Source organism: Vigna unguiculata, chromosome 1 (assembly GCF_004118075.2).
Source record: "Vigna unguiculata cultivar IT97K-499-35 chromosome 1, ASM411807v1, whole genome shotgun sequence".
In the NCBI taxonomy this organism is placed as follows: Eukaryota; Viridiplantae; Streptophyta; class Magnoliopsida; order Fabales; family Fabaceae; genus Vigna; species Vigna unguiculata.
The window spans coordinates 29,652,582-29,676,178 of NC_040279.1; positions in this window are offsets into that span (position 1 = coordinate 29,652,582).

The following is a 23,597-nucleotide window of genomic DNA, read 5'->3' on the forward strand; positions in this document are numbered from 1 at the left end:
AAAACAAAAGAATGATAAGTTATTTTTATTTTCTTATAATTAATCTGAATTTTATTTTCTTTATTTTCTTTTTTAATCTTTCTTTGACTTTTGTTGTTTCTCTTTGGTCTCTTCTCTCATAAGAGTTCTTTTTTTTTTTATGATTTTGGCATATTACATTTCTTGAATCTTATGTTGTCTATGTTCCAATTTTTTCATCTCATTTTCTTTAGTATATTTTTTCTTTCTATTTGTGTTATTGTTGTTTTTATATTGTTTTGAATTTGTATTAGAATTATAAATTTGTTTTTTTGTTTTTTGCCTAGTTTTGTTTTTGGTAATTTTCAATCTATGAGTTTTGAGTTTTTTTTTTTTTTGTATATATCTTAATAAGGAACTGGATTTTTTTTATAAAACTATTAGTTAGATTAGGGATTAGTCTTTTGGTGGATAATAGATTAATTGGAACATTTTTTGTGGATAATAGATTAATTGGAACATAATTCAAAGTTGAGATTTCTGTATAAAGATAATTCAAGTTTAGGAAAAAAAATACTTATTATCGAGTTAAGAAGAACGATAATTTTTTTAATGATTAATCCTAAAATAAACTTTGAAAGTTTGTGAAAAAGTTTTGACTTGAGAAGGAGAAAAATACTTGAGACTTCAAAATACAAGTCTACTATGGAGTTATTTTCTTGAATATCAAAATCAAGTTTTATCATTTGTTTTATATTGATGAAGCTATTGAACAATTAAAAGGTCTTCTTTAAATTTTTTTTTATTTGAAAATGCATTGATTTTTGCTATAGAAATTACTTTTGAAATGAATATAGAACCTAAATTTCGTGAAAAACGTATTAGACGCAGAAAAAATAATTTGATGAAAATGTTGAGAATGTAATTGTAAAATTTTTTCAAGAATTATTTAGAATTGATTGTTTTTTGTATAGTGCTGATAAAGAAATTATTACAATTCAAAGTGGATTTAAACAATTTAAAATATATGAAGATATTTTTTATTTTTTATTTCGTGTTAAAAAATTAAAGTTACTGGATTGGACATTTTCGAAAAATAAAATGCTTAAACCTTTAAAAATCTTTAAAACATGATAATATATTTTGGATATTGATGGATTCGATTTATTTCCATAATTAAATATCTTAAAGAAAATTGTTGGTTTGAAAAATACTAAATCAATTGACATTCTTAATTATATAAAAATAATAGCTTATTTTTGAAATGCATATATGCCTAATGTTAATGAATTAGTCTTATTATTATCTATTGAAAAAGAAATATATAATTCATTAATTATGAAAATTTAATAAATAATTTTGCATAAAAAAACTAAAAACAAATAAATAAAATACCTTATTTTTTAAGTTCACTTTGTGTTTTCAAACTCTTGAGCTGTCCATGTTTATAGTTAGTGTTTTACATTTTTTTAATTATTAAGTGAGTTTTATGATTTTATATATTTTTGTTTTTATATTTAGATTTTTTATTTATTTTAGTTCTTATATTTGTTTTTATTTTATTGATTCTAAATGTTTGTTAAATAGAGTGAATGTGTTCCTTTCATTAAATTGACATTAGAAAAAATGAAAATCTTGATTTTTTATAAAAATAAAATAAAAAATTATTAATCTGAAAATTTTTCCTTTTCAAATGTAAATTTAGATAGGATATAAACTTAAACGAATACAAACTTAAGCGAATGTTTACCATAAATATATTAATAATATGTTATTTATAAGTTTTATTCACATCATATACATGTCATATATACCTTAAGAATTCTGTAACACCTCTCTATTTCATTGTTTAGGTAATAAATACTAAAATATTCTATAAAAACATATTTTATTTGATAAAATATATTTGTAATATTTCATGTCTTTATTAATAAAGATGTTATTTTATTGTTATAATACAGTAACATGATTTTTTAATAAAAAAAATCATCCATTTTTTCAACACACTATAAACATGATTAATATCATGAGTGTTTCACCTTCATAACATTGAAAAGTTCAAATACATTTGATCGAGGAGGGTTAACTTAGAAAGTAATACACTAAAAGAAAGATTTAAAAATTAATATTAGAGTAACATTTACTTAAAGAAAAAAAAAAGAGATGAAAAAAAAGTATGCTTTTAAAATATTCAAATTTTTAGTTTAAATAAGTCTAATGTAGTTTTTCATTTAATAGTATCATTCAAGTTTTTTTTTAATATGAAAAAACTGTAAGGATTTTAAATAAAACTCTATGAATAAAATTACAGAAGTAATCTTTACAAATAAAATTCTATTATTTTATTATTAAAAGTTTGAATTATAAATTTATTATTTTATTATTAAAATTTTGAATTATAAATTAAAAAAATTGGATTTTATTCTATAAACTTAATTAGTAATTTAGTTATTATATTTAGGCTTTTGATTCGTTTTAGTTCCTATACTATTTTTACTCAATTAAGTATCTATTTTTAAGAAATACTCAATTAAACTCTTCTTTTTTTTTAAATGAAAGAGTCAAGTTACCTCTTTCGTTAAATTGTCATTAACGTAGTTTGAAAGTATCACTTGTCAAAATCTAGATTTGTCACATATCAAAATCATAAAGATTCTATAATGTAAAAAATATCTAATTTTGACACATAATAAACTTAAACTTTGACATGTAACACCAATTTAACAAAATGGATAACATTGAATTTTTTTTTTTACATAAACGGGGACCGAATCAAAAATAAATATAAGATAAAAAAACCTAAATATAGAAAACAAAATATTAATTAAGTCTATTTTATTAAAGCTACCATTTATGTAGAAATGTGTTTTATTCTCCTTCTCTATATTCTCTCAGTTTTTTAGCTCTTTATTAATCTTTTTTAATATTAGTCACTATCATAGGAGTCTTGACTCATAGCACAACAATTTGTCCTATCAAAAGTTTCATCAAAGTAAGTTCACTTATATTGCAAAGGCACTCCAACATTCAAATTAAGTATATATGTACGATAATAATAGTAGAATGAATACATAAAAGTTACATTGTAAACACTATTATTTATGGTATTTTCGTGAGCTTTTACCTGGATTGGCCTAAATTACTCGGACTATGACCTTTCTTAAATAATTTAAGGTTTCGTTAATCCATCTTATTATTTTAATTTTCTTTTCAAGTTATATTAACATTTCTTTTAGAATCTAATATCATCAGGAATTGCATTCCTACTGGACCAAAATGTTTGTGCCGATAGAATATCATCCCGAGTTGACGACATCATTTCGATTTCACATAACATATAATATATATATATATATATATATATGATAGGTTATATATATTTCATATAGGTTATGGCATAGTTATGGTCATTGAGAGATTGTGGTTCTATATGGTTATATGACATTAGTCTTACACATATAAGACCTTAGACACCACTTTTACACCAAAACCTTAAGGCAATGTTGTTATGGGCCTTTATTCTTATATAGTGTTTAACTTTGTCTTTTCTATCCAATGTGGGACTTTGGCTCACACTTGGACTATTCCCAACATCTCCCCTCAAGGGTGAGTCCCTTGTTTTTTTTCTTTTTCATATGGTATATTTCCCTTCAGGTATGAGTGACCCCTTTGGTTATGGTTATGCGGTCAGTCACATCGGTGACCCCTTTTTGTTTATGGTGGTGATTATGCGGTCAGTCACTCCGAACCATCGGCTCTGATACCACTGATAGGTTATATATATTTCATATAGGTTATGGCATAGTTATGGTCATTGAGAGATTGTGGTTCTATATGGTTATATGACATTAGTCTTACACATATAAGACCTTAGACACCACTTTTACACCAAAACCTTAAGGCAATGTTGTTATGGGCCTTTATTCTTATATAGTGTTTAACTTTGTCTTTTCTATCCAATGTGGGACTTTGGCTCACACTTGGACTATTCCCAACAATATATATATATATATATATATATATATATATATATATATATATATATATATATATATATATTGTTTAAAATATTTGTATAATATAATTATTAAATAGAGTCGTTAAAAAATTATCTTCTTAATAAAAATAAAATGGTATGACAACCATAATCAATATTTTTTTAATTGTAACGTGTTCTCTCATCTAATCTATGAAAACTTATCACAAAACAATTGTTCATAATTATTAAAATGTGTCACAGACTAGAAAAACGGCTTTAACATACGTTTGTTATAATAATTAATGCTAGCATTTACTATTATTTTTATTACGAGTTATTAAACTTTAATTTAAATGAAACTTTTTCATTCAAAACTTTAACTGAGAGGACTGAAGCCTTGGGTAAAATTTAATATTTTAATTTCTAACTTTAGCAAAAAAAAAGTTAGAATAGTTTAAATGGTTTAATTTACAAAGGTTTTAAAGTAAAAAATAGAATTTCGAATATTTAGGTAAATAATAACTCATAGAAGAGCTTAATTATAAAAGAAATGGGTAAAAACTCAATAAAGAGTTAAAATTACACGTTATAATCTCAAAAACAAAAAGTATTAAACCTATCCAAACAATATCACATTGTTGAACCAATGTGGCGGCATTTATAATTTACTTGAAATGATATGAAAAGGTTAATTAATTGGCTATGGTTGCTTGGTCATTATCAGTGTCCGATATCACATTTCACTGTCTATTCTTAATTTGCAATATTCCTTCAGATCCCGGGAACAACCTAAGAGTAGTTGGTTAGTAAAGATAATTTCAGAATTTATAGTCTAAAGAATATATATATATATATATATATATATATATATATATATATATATATATATATATATATATATATATATATATAATATACACGTATGTATGTATGCAAAATTATACAGCTCACTTCTGATTTTAAAATTTTTGGATCTAGTTTAATTAAAAAGTCCAAGGTCAGCCCATTTGTTATTTTCAGAAAACTTTTCAATTTCCCACTTTATTTTCTTCTTTCAACTTCTGACTTGTCCCAACTACTATTTCTCCTTTTTTAACCCAGTTGCTACCACTCCTTTAGATAGAGGCTGAGATTGAGATCATTGCAGAGTTGTCCAGAGACCAAACCGAAACATTTCCTTCCCTCCATGTAAGTTGAACTCCAAACATTTGTTTCCTTTACCTCTTCAATTTTGAAGTTTTAGTCTGATTCGGTTTTTTGTCACGGACCTCACTGTCTTCTGCTTCTATTCTTGCTTGTCAACTCCTTAAGTTGCAGTCGTGCTGTTTACTCTTCCGTTGGGACTCAATTTTGCTGGGTTAGCATCTGTTAAGGTAAGGGGAGCTAGGGTTCTTAAAGATTTTGAAATTCTTTACTTGCTTTAGCTCAAAATTGTGTTTTAAAATTTTGATTGATGTCTATGATTATATGAAAATGAATTGTGTATGGTTTGGACTGAATTTTGGATTTGCATGCGTGAGCATGGGAGAGACCTGTTGTTCTTGCCCAAGCGAGCAACCTTCGCCTATGCGAGAATAGCATAAAACTCACCCTTGCCTCTATTCGAGTTGTCGCTCAGATGAGGAGCTTGAGCGAAGAACTGTTAATTGTAATTTGAAATAAAGAATTATCTAGAAGTCTCTTAGTTTCCCTAAAGTAAGGTCTAGAAATTCTAGAATGTCCTAATTAATGAAGGATGTAGAAAATTCCATAGTGGAGCATTAATTAGAGAAGCTCCTAGAAATGAGTCTAGATCTCTCCATTAGCTCCTATAAATACCTCGTTGTACTTGGCATTTTCAATCAAGGAAATTTGAGTTCTCTCTTCTAAATATCACCTCTTCCTCTAACAAAGTGGTATCAAGAGCTAGGTTTGATCTAGAGAGTTGAGAGAGAGAAAAAAGGAGTGTTGAGAGAAAAGAAAAAGAGAGAGAGAGAGTTGAGAGATGGCAAGAAATGGGCATACTACCTTCCAATTTCCTCGTCTTACAAATGAGAATTATGAAAAATGGTGTCTTCGCATGAAAGCGTTATTAGGCTTTCAAGGTGCGTGGGATATTGTACAAAAAGGCTATGAAGAGCCTCAAGATGAAGAAAGTTTATCTCAAGAAGAGATGGAGAATTTGTTGAAGACAAGGAAGAAGGATCAACAAGCCCTTACTCTCATCCATCAATGTTTGGATGACCATATGTTCGAGAAAGTTGCCTATGCTACTACGTCGAAGGAAGCTTGGGAGATCTTGGAAAAATCCCTCCAAGGCGTCGATAAAGTGAAGAAGATAAGGCTTCAATCACTAAGGAGTGACTTTGAAGCTTTGAAGATGAAGGAATCCGAATCAATATCGGATTATTGCTCAAGAGTAAAGGCAATTGTCAATCAATTGAAGAGATATGGAGATAAAATAGAAGATGTTCGTGTGATGGAAAAGATCCTTCGTTCCTTAACTCCAAAGTTCGATTATGTGGTATGTGTGATTGAGGAATCTAAAGATCTTGACTCCATGAGTCTTGAAGAGTTGGAAGGTTCTCTACAAGCTCATGAAGAAAGAATGAAGAGGAGACAAGAAGAGCCATTGGAGCAAGCCCTTAAAGCTCAAGCTTCTTTGAAGAATAATGGAGGATTTAGGAGTCAACGAGGACGTGGACGAGGAAGAGGTCATGGTCGTGGAGAAAGAGAACATGTTCATGCATATGGAGGAAGAGGAAATGGTAACAATGCTTCAAACAATGAAGAAAGGAGTTTCTCATCATCAAGAGCCCGTGGAAGAGCAAGAGGAAGAGGCCGTGGCTATTCTCAAAACGAAAGAAGGTATGACAAATCTAAAGTTGAATGTTACAATTGTCATAAGCTTGGTCATTTCTCTTGGGAATGTCGTCTTAATGAAATGGAAGAAAAAGCTAATCTTATTAATGAAGAAGAAGAGTCAACCTTGTTGCTAACCCTAAAAGGTGAAGATAAAGATGTCAATTGTTCGTGGTACTTGGACAATGGTGCCAGCAACCACATGTGTGGGTACAAGGAGAAGTTTGTGGAGATTAATGAGAATGTGAGTGGAAATGTGTCCTTTGGAGACTCGTCCAAAGTTAGAATTGAAGGAAAAGGTACAATCCTAATCTCTTCCAAAGATGGCAGTCATAAGATGATCAATGATGTTTATTATGTGCCTAAATTAAAAAGCAATATTTTGAGTTTAGGCCAACTTCTTGAAAAAGGATATGAGATCCTTATGAAAGATAAATGTTTGTGGCTTAAAGATCAAAATGAAAATTTGATTGCTAAGGTGCTCATGTCAAGAAATAGAATGTTTATCTTGAATCTAAAAACCATTGAAGCAAAGTGTTTGAAGGTAAACGTGCAAGATAAAGCATGGTGTTGGCACATGAGGTTTGGACACCTAAACTTTGTAGCTCTTAAAAGTTTAGGAGAAAAGGAGATGATGAAAGGGATGCCTGCAATCAACAGTCCTAACCAATTGTGTGAAGCGTGTCTTCTTGGAAAGCATGCGAGGAAAAGCTTTCCAAAAGTAGCTGCTTCAAGAGCAACCAAGCCTCTTCAACTTGTACATGCCGATGTGTGTGGTCCAATCGATCCACCATCATTCAGTAAGAATAAATATTTCTTACTCTTCATTGATGATTTCAGTAGAAAAACGTGGGTGTATTTTCTCAGACAAAAGTCAGAAGTATTTTCTTCTTTCAAGAATTTCAAAGCTCTTGTTGAAAAAGAAAGTGGCTTTGAAATCAAAGCTTTGAGATCTGATCGTGGAGGAGAATTCACTTCAAGGGAGTTCAATGAATTTTGTGCAACTCATGGAATTCGTCGTCCATTGACTGTTCCTAGATCGCCACAGCAAAATGGAGTAGTCGAGAGGAAGAACATAACCATTCTCAACATGGCTAGAAGCATGCTGAAAGCTAGGAATATGCCCAAGGAGTTTTGGGCTGAAGCTATTTCTTGTGCGGTCTATTTATCTAACCGCTCCCCAACGTCCAATCTAAAAGATCAAACACCTCAAAAAGCATGGAGTGGAAGGAAGCCTAGTGTTAATCATTTGCGTGTCTTTGGGAGTATAGCTTACACCCATGTACCGAAACAAGAAAGATCAAAGCTCGATGATCGAAGTGCCAAATATGTCTTTGTTGGCTATGATGCTCCATCTAAAGGCTACAAATTATACAATCCAAGCAATGGCAAAGTGGTAGTAAGTCGTGACGTTGAATTTGATGAAGAAGCTGTGTGGAATTGGGAGGCTCAAGAAGAGAAGACGTACGATTTTCTTCCATATCTTGAAGAAGAGGAAGAAGATCAAGAAACTGCAATTCAAGATGTCACTCCTCCTCATTCGCCCCCTCCATCTGTTACATCTCATGTAGAAGAAGAAAGTACAAGCGAAAGGCCAAGGAAGACAAGAGACATACGTGACATCTATGAGAGGTCTGATGAAGTCACGTGTAATCTTGAAGAATTATATTGCCTTCAAATAGATTGTGAGCCATTGAATTTTGAGGAAGCTGTGAAAGATAAAAGGTGGAGACATGCCATGGAAGAGGAGATCAAGTCAATCGAGAAAAATGACACTTGGGAATTAACAACTATTCCCAAAGGTCATGAAGCAATTGGAGTGAAATGGGTGTACAAGACTAAGAAGAATGCTAGTGGAGAGGTGGAAAGATACAAAGCACGACTAGTTGTAAAAGGCTACAAGCAAAAGCATGGAGTAGACTATGATGAAGTTTATGCACTCGTCGCTCGCATGGATACGATCCGTTTGTTGATTTCTTTGGCGGCCCAAATGAAATGGAAGATTTATCAACTTGATGTGAAGTCTGCGTTCCTGAATGGTTATCTAGAAGAAGAAGTCTATATTGAGCAACCTTCAGGCTTTGTGGTTGAAGGACATGAAGATAAGGTTCTAAAATTGAAGAGATCTTTGTATGGATTAAAGCAAGCACCAAGGGCATGGAACAGTCGCATTGACAAGTACTTCCAAGATAATGGCTTTGTTCGATGTCTTAACGAGTATGCTCTCTATATCAAAACTTTTGATAATGAAGATATTTTGATTGCTTGTCTCTATGTGGATGATCTCATATTCACTGGTAGCAATCCAAGCTTGTTTGAAGAATTCAAGAAGGTGATGTCATATGAGTTTGAGATGACAGACCTAGGGCTCATGTCATACTATTTGGGCCTAGAGGTTAAGCAATTGGAGGAAGGTATCTTCATTTCTCAAGAATGCTATGCAAAGGAGGTCTTGAAGAAATTTAAAATGTTTGATTGCAATCCAGTGAATACACCCATGGAAAGTGGGATGAAGCTATCCAAGTTTGAAGATGGAGAAAAGGAGAATCCCACTCTATTCAAAAGCCTCGTGGGAAGTTTAAGATACTTAACATGTACAAGGCCCGATATTTTGTATGCGGTTGGAGTAGTGAGTCGATTCATGGAGACTCCCACTTCTACTCATATGAAAGTTGCTAAGAGGATACTCCGTTATCTAAAAGGTACTCTTGACTCTGGGTTATTTTATTCATTTTCTAATGATTTCAAACTCCATGGATTTTGTGATAGTGATTATGCCGGAGATATCGATGATAGAAAGAGCACTAGTGGCTTTATATTCTTCATGGGAGGATGTGCTTTCTCATGGAGTTCAAAGAAACAACCCATTGTCACACTTTCAACATGTGAGTCAGAATATGTGGCAGCAACTTCATGCACTTGTCATGCGATTTGGCTAAGGAGATTATTGAAAGAACTTCATTTACCACAAGTGGAAGCTACGGAGATATGCGTAGATAACAAGTCTGCACAAGCACTAGCAAAGAATCCGGTGTTTCATGATCGAAGCAAGCATATAGACACAAGGTATCATTTCATAAGAGAATGTATTTCTAGAAAAGAGGTGGAGCTCAAGTATGTCAAGACTCAAGATCAAGTTGCAGATATCTTCACGAAGCCGTTAAAGTTTGAAGATTTCCAAAGGCTAAGAGCAAATATTGGTGTGCAAAAGAAGATTTCAAATTAAGGGGGAGAAATGTTAATTGTAATTTGAAATAAAGAATTATCTAGAAGTCTCTTAGTTTCCCTAAAGTAAGGTCTAGAAATTCTAGAATGTCCTAATTAATGAAGGATGTAGAAAATTCCATAGTGGAGCATTAATTAGAGAAGCTCCTAGAAATGAGTCTAGATCTCTCCATTAGCTCCTATAAATACCTCGTTGTACTTGACATTTTCAATCAAGGAAATTTGAGTTCTCTCTTCTAAATATCACCTCTTCCTCTAACAAGAACAATCTCGCTCAAGTGAGAACTCGTAGAACCTCACAGTGCCCATTGTTCGAGCTCTCACCCAGACGAGAATGCCAAACTTAAGTGAGAGAACTTTTGGCGCTTAAGCGAAAGCTTCTAGCTTAAGTGAGATTGGTGCATGGAAGTGTTTATTTACTTGATTTCTTCTATGATTGGTTGTTTTACTCCTCAAAAGTATGATGTATATGATGGGCATGTATGAGGTGGTGTATTGGGACTGTATTTAATATGATTAGCATGAGATGAAAATGTTTTGAGATCACGTGTGGACTTGGTGTGAGAATTTTATGGAGAAATCTGTTTGATGATAAAGTAGTGTGTGTAGTGACTTAAGGATTAGTAAGGCTGCATCTTGACACTTTAATTAATCAGTCAGACTCACATAGAGTAAACTGGTTCAAGTGGTGAGAGTAACAGAAGGTCCTAGTCTCTAGTAGGATAATGGCTTAGATGATCATGGATTAACCTTGTGCTTGTGTGTGGTAGGGAGAAACCCATTGGTAATGGCTCTGCAGAATAGTAGATGTCATTACAAGTGCAAGCAACTAGTGAATCTGATTTCATTACACGTATCCGGATAATTGAATTAGTGGGTATGTCATGGTTTGCTATCACATGTTGCTTATGTTAAATAACTTGTTTGTTTATTATTTGTTTAATTTTTTTTTCTCTAGCTTACCCTTCTCTTGTTTGTGCTTTGTTTTCTTGTGGTTTTTCCTCTCTGCAATGATCACCAATGTTGGTGTGAGCATATATGGAGACCCCCTTGGTGATCATCAAGACGGTGATCATAAGACGGCAGAAATGTTGATGTGTAGTTTAGGTGTATTTATTATTGCTCTTTCGAGTATCTTTTAAAAATGTTGTCTTATGCAATTCCTTGCTCTATTAAGCAACTTTTTGCTCATCTGTTTTAAACATATTTATGATATTGTTCTATGTCCATGATACTTTTGTTTAAGTATATATTGGAATTAATGTAATGGTTAAATTCTAATATACTTTTTGCTTTGTTCTGTTTTATTATAATATGTGATGTTTTATTGATTAGAGTTATTATATTAAATGGTAAGAAAGATTTAAGAAAGTAACACAATTTTTTAATAAAGTAGTAGATAAATTTTATTGTGGTTATTATGTTAATAAATTTATATAAAACGTGATTTTAATTCATTTTCTTAAAGTATATTTATGTATTATTTTAATTGCTTATATAAAATTTTATTGAAATAAAAGAAGATTGAGAAAATAATTAAATTATTCATATTTATAGTTTAGTGTTTTTAGTGAGTATAATTGTGTATATGTGTGATATGGGTGATATGAGGATGAAGTAAAAGTAATTTATCTTAAACTTGGTGTAAGGAAATGTTCGGAGAGAAAATCCTTTTTTTTTTTGAATGTCTTTAGTGTATGCATTGATTGAGAGATTCAGTATTGGAGGTTATTCTGAAATTTGAATAACTCGTCTAAACTCATATAGAGTAGAATGAGTTATGTGGTGAAAGCACCAGGATGTGCTAGTCTAGGGGCTTTCCCATGGCCTAAGATAATGGAAGGACTAACTTTGTGTGTGGTAAGGTGAAACTCATTAATAATGGTTTTACAGAGTAGTAGAGACCCCATAAGTGCACAACTTGACAAAGTTTGATATCAATGCATGTATTTAGATAAATTAAGTTTAGAAGAGTCTTTAATTGTGTGGCGATGTCTTCACAACTATTTGAATTACATTGTAAGTCGTACAACATGTTTAATTGATATCTGGTGTTTCTTTTTTGTAAATTAACTTACCATTGTGAGTTTGTTGGTGTGGTGGTGCATTATTTTCTTATTTTTGAAATGATAATGTTATTGGTGTTAACATATGAAGAAAGTTATTATTTTTATATATTAAATTTTTGTTATACCTAATAATTTCAATTTAAATTATACAGCTATTTTCTTAAAATAGTATAATATAAAAAAAGTTTTTTAATTATTTTTTTTTAATTTAAAATGTTGATGGATGAAGTCATCCTACCCCCTCTGCTCATTATTCACCAAATTAACGAATCTAATAAATTGAGTTTTAATAAATTAAAAAGCTGAAAATAGTATCATGTTTCACCCAATTGTCCCGAATTAGCATGTTTGTCCCTAAAGATAAACTCGCTATAGTAACTATCCTACATTGGAAACATAAGTATAAGGGACATAGGTAATAGTTTATGAACAAATAATTAAGAAGTGTCAAGGCTCGTACTCAGGAGACAATGGTAGTAGGTAGAATTCCATAAGATCAAGAAAGATAGATTTTAGAATAATTTATATCTAATAATTTAACAAAAGAGTTATTTAAATACAAACACTAATTTAACGACTCTTATATTAATTACATGATGAAAAGTGAGAGAGTAGAATGGAGAAAAACCTAGTTAGAATAATAAATAAATAAAATATAACGTTTTTAGTCAACAGATAGATTAATTAATTAATTTTACATATACTAGCATAAACAAAAAAACAGAAGACGTATATAATTATAATATAGTTATAGATAAAATAAATTTGAGTTATTGAAATAAAAATATTATAAGTAATATTGTGTAAATAATATTACAAGTAATTATTTGAATTCAAAAAAGTAGTTACTAAAAGATAAAACTGAAAATTTATTTTTTATTACTAATAATTATTTAAATTTAAAAAGTAATAATTAAGAGAATAAAATTAAAAATACAAAAGAAAATATAAAAAAAGTGTATCATTTTTATATATACTAGCAGAAACACATTTATTGTCACACTTGTGTGTATGCATGTTTAAAGTTTTAATAAAAAAAATGGAAATAATAGTAAAAAAGTATCTAAATATTTGATTAGAAACTACAAATATGATGAAGGAAAAAAAATGAAACCCATAACAGTTTCTTCTTTTAAAAATTTAATATGCTAATTACTATTAAAAGGTTAGTTAATATAAAAAGTAAAATTAAAATTATGAATATTGGGAAAATAAAAGGAAATTTTTTATATATAAGTATAGATTAAAAAAAAATGGAAGTGATAGTAAAAAGTATATGAATATTAGACTAAAAGTTACAAATATGAAGAAAAAAAAAAGAAAAAGAAAAACTCATGATAATTTCTTTTTAAATTCAATATGACAGTTACTATTAAAAAAATACTTTAATATAAAATGTAGAATTTCAATTAAGAGACCTGTAAAAAGAAAGAATTATCTTTATATATAAATATATATATATATATATATATATATATATATATATATATATAATTTATGGTCTTAAATAAATATATGTAATGCAATTTGATTAAATTTATATATTTAAATAATTTTAAATATATATATTTAAATAATATATAGATTTTAAATAATTTTATCTTATCTTAATATACTTATATATATATATATATATATATATATATATATATATATATATATCCAGTGACTTATTCTTATATTATCAAAATTAACATTTTATTTATATATTATTTATTTTTAATTTTGAAAGTTTTGTATATTGAAATACACTAAAAGGTTTTGCATTTGTTATATAAGATCCTATTCACGCAAATGTTAATAAATAGATTATCCCATATGATAAATAAATTTCTTTTTTACTTGCAAGACACTTTTTTTTACACCGTAGTCCCTTCGTCAATTCTTTTCACCTAACATTTCTTTATGTGATTTTAATATTAATCCAGTCAAGAGAATTTCGTTCTCAAAATTTTCCTTGAATAAACATTTAAAATCACTTAATGTATTATTTTTTATTGTAAATAACTACGTTTATATCAAACATATAAAAATTTAGTAATCCACATAAGATTTTGGCTGACATCCAACCCTACTTGACTTTATACATGTTAAAAGCAGATTTTGGTTAACATTTAGTTTCAACTCAGCCTTACATCCATACATTTTATTTTTAAAATAAACTACATTAATTTTATAAAAACTTGAAGTGTATTTATACTCTTTAAATCATAAAAAAAAAATATGAAGAGTGAAAGAAAAAGGAAAACGAACGGGGTTCACTTCGTTAATTTGGAAGGGCACGTGAAAAAGGATGGGTTGGGTTGAATGGACCACACTACCCACACGTCAACACCAATATCCGGTGCCCGTGCTGCAATAATCAAATGCTGTCAGGTGAAAATGAGATCAAAAGCGGGGCCCTTTATTGAAAATAACACTTTGTAAGGATCCAATGGCAAAAAAATAAAAAATAGAATAGATAAAAGTAAAAATTAAATCATTTTTTATTTCATAGGATTTTTTTATTATTATAAAAATCACCTTTTATTATTAAACTCATTATATCACATTTCAACAAAATTTTTAATTTAACTATGTTGACGTCATCAATGCTAACATATTTTCATTAGAGGTTACAATAAAAAAGTGACATAAATATAACGTTACCTAATGTTAATGGACAAAAGTTTGTCTCATAAAATAACATTAACAAATTTAAAAAGTGGAAGCGTCTTTTATTCGTATTACTTTCAAAATAAAATTAGAATTGATTATAAAAGAATTAAATTATTTTAATAATGTCAACATTGTTGAGTTAGGAGTTCTATTAATATGCATGATAATATCAATGTACGCAAATTCCTCATTCAACCGCTTTTTAAGTGTGTTTGAAGAAGTGAGCAATGATGCGAGAGGGAGGAAAAAGAAAGGGAACAAGGAAGAGTACACAAAAAAAGAAAAGAAAATGGAAGCATGTGTTATTATCTAAATTAGTCTCTAATTAGATAATTATAATGATTTTGATTATATCTTCTAAAAATATCAGCACATCAAATTAATTTAGTATTGAAAGGGGGAGTATGCTAAATACTACAAAATTGATTTTGATGATTTTCAAAGTCTGTGTATTACTATTTTACTGTTTTAGACTTAGTCTTGAACTTATCTTGTGTATAGGTGATGCATATCTAGGATTACATGTAAGTCAAGTTTGAATTGTATAGATTAGCTGTCAATCTATTAAATATGTCAAATGCATAACTTGTTAATGGGTTAGATATTTAACTAATGGATTATCAGAGGGCACTACATTGATGTAGTGAAAATTCACCCATGATAATGGATTAGGTAAATTCCCTAATCCACTAATCTCAGCAGCGGAACTCTCTGATTTAAAAATAGATTTGAAATCAGTTTGAAAAAAACGCATCACTAAATCAAGAAGAGATTTTTCTAAGAGATTTTTCTAAGAGATTTTTTCGAGATTGAGATTCACAAAGTTCTTGCTTTTCTTGGGAGATCATTCAATTGGACATTCAAGAAGATTGATGATGAATTCAATCTTGGAGAGTCAAGCCTAGCATTAGGATCAAGTGTGACATCTGCACATTCATTAGGTGTATTTGTTCCTTGTTCTCTTTTGACTTGTATTTTTGTTTACTGTGTGAGTGAAGTTTTAGGTGCAATTGTGTGGAGGCATTGCATCTAGGTGGAGTTCTTGATTTGTAGATCAAGCTCCTTAGTCTTTAGGGTCTTGAATTATATAGATGTTCTTGTAATTATTGTAACTCTACTGATTTAGTGGAATCTTTCTAAACTCGGGTTGCTTAGGAGAAAACTAGACACAGATTCATCTTGAATCGAACCACTATAAAAATTGTTGTGTTCTTTTGCTTTTTTAATCTTTTATGCCTTTCCTAATTGATTGAATCAGTCCATTAATACAGAATTGAAAAACTAGTTATTGGGGTTATAAAGATTAAAAATAGTTTTCAAGATTCTCTTAAAAACAATGAAAAATCAAATAACCAATTGACCACCTCTTAGTTGAGTTATATTAGACACATCAAATTTAACATTTAGGACAACCTGCATCATTAATATTTATTTTAATCCAATCAACCATCTTTCAATAATCTATAACAATATATAAAGAGGATTCCCTCTTTTGTGTTCACATTTCAAAATATCAATTTTACCCTTTAAAATATAAGGCTTAAATACCTTTTTCGTCCTCATTTTCGTAGTGTTTGTTACGGATGGTCCTCATTTTGATAGAATGTTTAAAATGGTCCTCATTTTTACCGAATGTTTAAAATGGTCCTCATTTTCGCAATTCGTGTATTATTTGATCCTTTTCTGTGACGCCGTTTAAATCAGTAACGGAGCATTGTACATGTGGCACTGTTTGTATTGCGTTGCATTGGGGTGTTGTTACGTGTACTGTACATGTGTGGTAATTTAGAAACCATGCAGAACATCACAACAATCCAAGCAAAAACAAACCCCAAAATAGAATTACGAAAACCCTAACCCACGAGGAAACACAACCCAGAAAACCCTAAACCCACTTACCTCGTTGATGATGATTAACTAGAAAATTGAAATGAAGAGCGCGATTGCAATCCAACGATGAAATGACAAGTATTAGTTGCTTCATCTGCAAATACAAGTTCAAGAAAGACGAAGATGAAGAAATCGCCTCCAACGATGAAGAGCACGACTGCAATCCAACTTAAGCCCTAATTGTAAAATTTCCCCCAAATTGAAAAGTTAACGTTATTTAGCCATCTGTACAGTACATGTAACACACCTCAATGCAACGTAATACAAACAATGTCACCTATACAGTGCTTCGTTACTGATTTAATCGGCGTCACAGAAAAGGACCAAATAAAACACGAATTGCGAAAATGAGGACCATTTTAAACATTCGGTAAAGATGAGGACCATTTTAAACATTATGTCAAAATGAGGACTATCCGCAACAAACACTACGGAAATGAGGACGAAAAATGTATTTAAGCCAAAATATAATTATTTATTAAATTTTTGAAATTTGACCGTTATTTTTACAAACTTTTTTATAAAATCGTCTATCTCTGCTATTCTCTTTTTCTCTATTTATCAACAGTTATATTTTCATAATATATTTCACTTTATTGTTAATAAATATAATTTTATTTTATATATTAATTTAATAATATTATATTATCATCACATACTAATATAATATCATGTATATTTAAAAAATACGTACATACAAACGCATACTAGTACTTTGTATATTACGATAGAGCGGGGTTTTATGTAATGACATAACACTGACTTTTTATATATCTTTTAAAAGGAATAAAATCAAATACCAATGTAATAAAGCATTTACTTATTTAAAGATAATTGATAAAAGTGAAGAGTAATCAATGAAGTTTTTCTTTTATTTAAAAGGAAAGAGTAATTGGTATGAAGTAAATATTAAACATCAATCTTTTCTTCGTCAATACAGATTTTATTTAGCAAAAATTGAAATGATAAAGATCTACACCAGCTATGTACTACAGTATACCAACACTTGATATATTAATACTATGTATTAATATTTTATATTAATAACTTTGTTTGGTACGTAGTATAAGATCTCACCATATAAACTTATAAATATTTCTATTAACAGATTAATTTTTGTTTGAAAAAAATGATATTAACGAATCTATTAGTAAATGACAATTTTTTATGATATACTGTCATCCTAAATTATTATTATTATTATTATTTCTCGATTAAATAAGGTGATTATCTAATATTGTTGTGAGAAATTATCAATTAATCCAAAGAAACTATCATTGAGGTAAAGAGAACAACACTATAAATGAAAACATATTATCAATTAATATATTAAAGTTGATTCTTAATTAGTCAAGATTTAAGTTCATATGTCATTTTTATATATAAAATGATAATTACTATGATAATGTAGAATATAAATATTATAGGCTTTCGGTCCAAGTCTATTAATTGATTCTTTATCAGAGTAACGTAAAAGTTAGATGCAAACATTTGAAAGTGTTGCATGTTCATTCGGAAGAGCGTGGTGTACTTCGACGGTTAGAATAAGTTGAGCTCAGAGTATTATCTATAATAATACATGAATAATATACGAAGAAGATTCTTTTTTTTTTTCACATTTTATAATATCAGTTTTATTTTTAATTAATTTAAAAATTAATTATTTTATAAATAATTTATTTTTAACCGTTATTTTAATTTTTTTTTGTTTTAAACTATTATTTTAAAAAAATTTATACATATCTTACTTCTTTTTTAATTTTACATTTAACAACTATTTTAAAATTTAATTATATATTTGTTATTGATCTTAACTTACATTTTTACATAGACGTGATAACGCTTATATGTTCACTAGTATTACACAAAGATGAATAAAATACATAGTATACAAATAGAAAGATACATAAATATATTATTTTAAGATTTTAAAATAAAAGTAGAATATTGATGTTTTATTAACGGTTCGTCAGTATCAGAATTTTTTTTTCTTGGACGAACCTAACTGTAATAATAAAATCATGCGTACTTTAAAAAAAAACTAATGATAATATTAAAATAATATTTATTATGATGATATATAGAAAATGTTTCTTTCCTTAAAAACGCTAACATTGATAAAAAATATTGTAGTGTCATATTTCAGTTCTCTCTTTGAAAGGTTATGTGTTATCATAGTCATGTGTTTCATCAATAATGTGTCATACACTACATTGCTATGCTTTAGCCGAGTTTTGTTATTTGACTATTAGGTTATAGAGTTAGTTGCAATTATTTTTTCCTATAATGACATCTATCCACTATATATATATATATATATATATATATATATATATATATATATATATATATATATATATTATACTATGGTCATAGTCTTAAAGGTTGATCGAATCAGTAGATTAAATATTTCTAAAAATAAAGGGGTTGAATGTTAATTGAATGAGTAACCTTTATACATATGAGAAGAGTCACATAATGAAAAAGAGACTATTATAATGACAACAGTTAATAGGGGGTTTTCTAGACCACATAACCAAAGGAAATCGCAGAGATAGGGAAGTGATCAACACTAGGAAGTGAGGAAAAGACAAATCACAACTTTGAATGTTTTTGACTGATCGTTCACTACCTTTTGGCTGGAACATCTTTTACACCCATCGTGAGACTTGGTGAAACTGTTCCCGACACCCAAATTTTTTCTCCAATACACAGTTTCTCAGACAATTGGATGAAACACTTATCGATTGACTCATGTTGTTGATTCACTCTCGCATACAATCCCGCTATCCATGGAAGCAGTGCTTGAAGTTTTGCATCAGCTCATGCATAGGCTATACTAAACAAAAATGGTTACACCGAGTCTCATAGTTTCAACACGAGAAGCCGATGAAGAAGCAATCAAAATTCTTCAGGGGAATAGAGAAGAATAGAAAAAGCAACGAAGATATATTTTCCTTTCACCCTTATTGCAATAACATTTATGTTTTTGGTTCTTGCATTTCAATTGTAATGGCAAGGTCCTGCAATAAAAGCTACCAAAAAAATTCTAGAAGAGGAAGCAACAAGGAGGAATGTTTTGCATTTGCAACTAAAGCCATCCTTGATATGTTATTATTATATTATAGAAATTTTATATATTGTTGTTATTTTAAAATGATATATACAATGCTTCTATTTATATCAAATTACAAATATACATGAGATTTCTTCACTATTTAAAAGTTATGCAATTCATCTCTAAAATGTATTTTGGACACTCTTGGATTTTAATACTTTAGAAAGAAAAAAAAAACTATCTTTTTAAATTATAGAATATAATTATGTTTCCTTAAAATTTTGAAAAGGACTTTTTGAGAAGTGAAAATATTATTTAAAAAAATAAAGAAAAATGTGTTGTAGAGAATACATTTGAGAATATAAATAGCCATGTTCTAAGCCAAACGAGTGTTGTGCATGACCAGTACTGAAACACCACTTATTGAATGGAGCATCTACTTGTTTTTCTTTTAATTATTATGTTATAATAATTCAAAGAAATTACAAAGTTTAAGGTTTTGTCGCATGAAGTAGTCATACTATATTAGTTCTTAATTTGTGTAGGATTTTGTGGTCGATGAATTGAAATTTATAATGGATAAATGTTTATAGTGACCTTAAACTTGATTTGGTGAAGTGTGATTATTAATTTAGTATTATGACTGGTTCTGTAAATGAAAACAAAAAAAGAAGAGAACAAAATTAGATGTAGAATACATGATTCAACTTGCAATTGTAAATGACAACAAGAATTTGGATAAGAAAAAGAAGAAAATGAAGCAACAAAAAAATGTGTACAACTACTTAAGGCACTTGAGGACAACCTCTCAAGGTGCTCTAACATAAGAAAATGGGTGGCCTCTTAAGATACCCATAGTAACTTTTCAAAATGCCCTCTCTAAAGGAGTAATTAATCTCTTATGAACTTTCTACTAAAGGAGCAATTACTCTGCTATGAACAATTAATCTCTATGAACTTTCTACTAAAGGAGCAATTAGTCTCCTATAAACTTTCTTCTAAAGGAACAACTAGTCTCTTACTAAAGGAACAATCAGTCTCTTGTGAACTTTCTTAGAAAGGAGAAATCAATCTCTTATGAATTTTCTTCTAAGGGAGCTACTAAGGGAGCTACCAGTTTGCTAATAAATAAAAGGAGCAACATGTCTCCCAAAATGCGAAAAGGAACATTAGTCTTTCAAAAAAGCAAGTGAGCAATCTCTTAATGTGTTAAATGGTGAAGTTTCAAGACCTAAAGAAGAAGGTGACTTATCAAAGTGCCCACAAAAATGATTTACTCTATTAAACAAAGGTAAAAGGAAGTTTATGATAGCAAAGGAATAATGATACAACTTTTGTAGCCTTACGCTCTTTTAGCCTAAGGCTAACGAGGTTGTGTGATGTTAGACCCAATATTAAAATTATGTTGGTGTTCAAAAAATATCCTTTTATCCTTAATTAAGTAGATTAAACGTTTATAATATAAAAGAGTTTAATGTTAATTAAGTGAGTAATCTTTGAACACATAAGAAGAATCACATAATGAAAAAGAGAAAGAGAAAGAGGAAAAAATATGAAATTTTTTTGAAGGAATTATTTAACAAATTATACTTTTAATTCATTTTAAGAAAATGAAGCTTAGTATAACGAGAATGAAGAGAGAAAGAGGAACATACCATTTATATTAAAAAAAAATTAGACAAAATTATTAATGATATGAGAATATTACAACTCCATATATAATTTTTTTTTACTTATAATCCAACTAAAAAAAAGTTAAGAATGGTTAAAGCAGATCCATGCATGGTGTGGTGGGAACAGGAAGAGTAGACCAAAGCTGTGAGGCACAAAAAGAAAGGAGGTTCCACCGACAGCATATATGCCACTTCATAAACACACAACAATACAAAATTCACATAACAAATCATGTTGTTGCTATTGCTGTATGGACAAGAGTCAGCACAAACATGTGGCATTGCACGTTTAGATCTCATCTACTTTTTTTTTTAGAGAAAGATCTCATGTACTTATTATACACCATATGCTATTTATTGATATATTATAATGGTATTTTTAATGTATTTTTTAGTTAATGTAATATTGATTCATGATGTTTTTAGAAACTAAAATTACATATAATTGTGATTAGAAAAAAAAATTAATTGAAACTCCATATTACATATATGTAAAACTAAAAAGGTTGAAAGAAAGACCAAAGTATCATATTGGTGTAAGGTTTTGTACTAAAAGGAAATTATAGGTTTATAGGTAGCATCAATGAGATACTAGAGAAAAAGAGATTGAGGGGTAGGTTAGGGTAGAGTAGTGTGTTGACTACATCCAATATTAAATATAAATTCTACTTTAATTTCAAGTAGAACTACATGAGTAGGGTCATGTGAACTTGTCTTCTACTTTTTAGTAAAAATCTTTTACTTTTGATAAAATATTGTATTAATCTTAAGGTTTTTTAATATGGGTTTCTAAAAAGATGTAGGAGAGGAAAAAGATGAATTTATTTATATGTTAAAATTCATATATGCGTAAGTTAATTTATATGGATGCTTTACTTTTTTATATTGTAAATAAACTTATTTTAACTTAAGTAAAACAAAGTTCATTTTTCACATTTTACAACTTCTTTTTTATCATTACAATGAATTGTTAAAAACGAGAGTTTAATACGTATAATTGGTCATCACAATTTCCTTTTACATTATCAACCAATTTAAAAATCAATTTTGTTCTTGCTTTTAAGATTACTATCACCGTCAATAAATTTACTGTATATTATCATTTATAGATATATAATGGTATAAAAAGTATTAGCCAAACAAAAATTACTTTTACTCCTTGCTCTTAAGATGACTATCAACGTCGCCAATAAGTTTACTGTATATTGTCATTTATGATTAAACAATGGTATAAAAAATATTATGTCATAGTACATATTTTTAAATAACTTTTGCTGTTGTTTTTAAGATAATTATTATCAAAGTCGACAAATATACCACAATTGATTGTTTGTAGTTGAATAATAGTGTAATTGTTTTTTACACAAACGTATTATGCTAAATAATTCTATTGGTCTCTATTTTTTAAGATTATAGTGTAGTTGAATAATACATGTTACTACATTTTTTATTAGGTTAAATAATTTTATTGGTTTTAGATAAATCTCAAATTAGTTTTTTTTATTTGTTTTTTTTTTCTATTGTAAATTTGTTACAATTAGATCATTTTCGTTAGTAATGTACTAACAACGTTAAAGAGATGTCACATGTTAGTTTGTGATTTTTTAATTTAATTTAATTTAATTTTTAATTTTTAATTTTTTTATAATTTTTTTATAAAAGGTAAAATATTTTGTCATGTATCAAGCTGATGTTGTGTCATGTAATCACGTGTCACTATTACATCAAATGTCATTGTCTTAAACTGTGATCACTTGTGAATATTAATTTTATTAATTTGGAGAAGAGGGAGATGATGGATTTAAGTGAATTAGAGAGTGAAGTTTGTGTTGTCTTTTTAAGGGATTCAGAGGTGAGAGTGAGTGAATTTAGAAATATTGTTTGTAAAAGTTGGTGAGTGATTTGTTTGATGTTGAAAGTATTAAAAATTAAGTTTAATTAAAAAAATAAGATTAATAAATTACCCTTGATGTTGAAAGTAATCTAAAATTATATTTAGATAAGTTAGATTTATTTTATAAAAAATATTAAAATGAATAAATTAAAAAATATATTTAAAAATAATAATAAAAATACAATATATTTACTTCTTTAATTTTTGTATAAACAATTTAGAAATTTAGAGTATTAATTATTATTGTAAGTGTGATTTTAAAAGTCATATTTTAACATTATTATCATAATTATGTAACATTATTAGTGAATTAACGTGAATTGAGAAAAAGAGAAATAAATTGAAGGCATAT